This window comes from Arachis ipaensis, chromosome B03, assembly GCF_000816755.2.
Source record: "Arachis ipaensis cultivar K30076 chromosome B03, Araip1.1, whole genome shotgun sequence".
Lineage (NCBI taxonomy): Eukaryota > Viridiplantae > Streptophyta > Magnoliopsida > Fabales > Fabaceae > Arachis > Arachis ipaensis.
In genome coordinates this window covers 42,753,778-42,755,596 of record NC_029787.2, presented here as the reverse complement: position 1 = coordinate 42,755,596, position 1,819 = coordinate 42,753,778, and positions in this window count along the sequence as shown.

Here is a 1,819-nt window from a genome sequence, read left to right as displayed (position 1 = left end):
AGCCATGAATGATGTTGCCCAATGGTTTGAAGCTTTTCCACAAGGAAGCATTATCGGATGGGAAGAACTGATGAATGGACTCCTAGTCAAATTTAACTCATCACAAGGAGTTGTTAAGCAAGAGGCAGAAGTACATCCCTTAGAAAAAGAAATTGAAGGTGCTCGTGCAGTAATAAGCCAAAACAAGCAGATGCATCAGCAGACTCTACAACAATTAGATATGATGGCTAAAAAAATCATTGAGTTGAGACATGCTGTAGTACATACATACAACCTGACTCAAAGCTCATATGGGTGTAATCAAGCTGAACAAAGCTTTGGGGCCATTAACCATGAGCAACAAAGCTATGAGCAACAGCAAGCTCCTAGCAATCACTCTAGCATGCTCCAGAACAGACCTCAGAATGATGTGTACAATCCACCTTGGAGGACTCATTCTAATGGAAGGGGGGTTGAGAACCAAAACCAAAGACCAAGGGACTTCAACTGCAATAACCCCAACTTCAAAAATCAACTTAAAACACACCCCCACAACAACAATCACACACACTTCCAACCCCGTCCTACCTCACCATTTGCTCAAAATGACCTTCATCAACCACCACAACTGCCACAACCACTTCCAACCTTTCAAAGGATCTATATTCTAGAAATGCTGATGGAGAGATCCATAAGAATTCAAGAAATGATGGCAATAGAGCGGGAAGAAATAAAGAAGCACCAAGAGATGATAAGCAAGAACCAGGAGGCTTCACTCAGAAGACTTGAAAGGCAGGTGGAACAATTAGTGCAAAACCTTGCTGAATTGGGTGAAAAAAAGGGGACTCTGAACCCAAAGAGCCATGAAAAGGATGATGTGTTAAAAGAGAAGGGAGTCATGGAGGAAAATAAGAAGGCTATGGAAAGAGAAACAGAGGGAAGGAAGCCCATAGCAAGAGGAGGAAACCTGAGGCAACAGAAGCCTCAACTTCTATGAGCACAGAGTGAAGGATGTCAAGCTAGTGACAATAAAAGAGCGCTTGTTGGGAGGCAACCCAACCCGAGGTAGTTTTCTGTTCATAACTATTTTAAAAAAAAAAAGGTTAATTAGTTTTATCTATAATGCAAGAAGCTAAGTTTGGTGTGCACACCAAAACAATCTAAGGGAGAATGAAGGATTCTAAGTTTGGTGTTCCACCAAAATCCCATCATAAAATACATTCTCACTTTCTGCATAATGCTGGCTTCAAGCATGTTGGATGAACTAGTTAACTATTCTGCTGTTTCCTAGTTTTCAGTTTTATTGCTTTTGAAAAAGAAGAAAAAAAAAAGTATCACAAATGGTTAACCATTGGCAAGGTACTAAGTTTGGTGTTCCCACACCAAAGTAAGTTCAAAAAGCCCGCAAATAAATCATGAAAATTAACCATTGTTTCCAAGTGCTTGGGGAACAGGCAACTTTCAATATCATTGCAGAGGTCCATACAAGCTATTGAAAGGCTTAAGCATCATCAACCAAAGAAACAAAAGATGAACCTAAAGGCCAGCAATGATGATGATGAGAAGAAGGAAAGCAAGTGAACTCCAACAGGTTGTATTGTTAACTGATTATTTGAGACATGATACTTAGAGTCGAGGCCAAAGCACAGAAACTATAAGCTGCTTCAAGGTGATTACATATAAAGAGATCTCCATGGTACCATTTGGATGAAAGTCCTAAGACCTACGACTCCCAATATGTAAGGACTAGTGAGCACTGAAGCCCTTGCATGAGCATATGATTTAGAGTTCACCCCACTGATACTTGATCACTTCACTCACTGCACTTTACAAGTGTTCC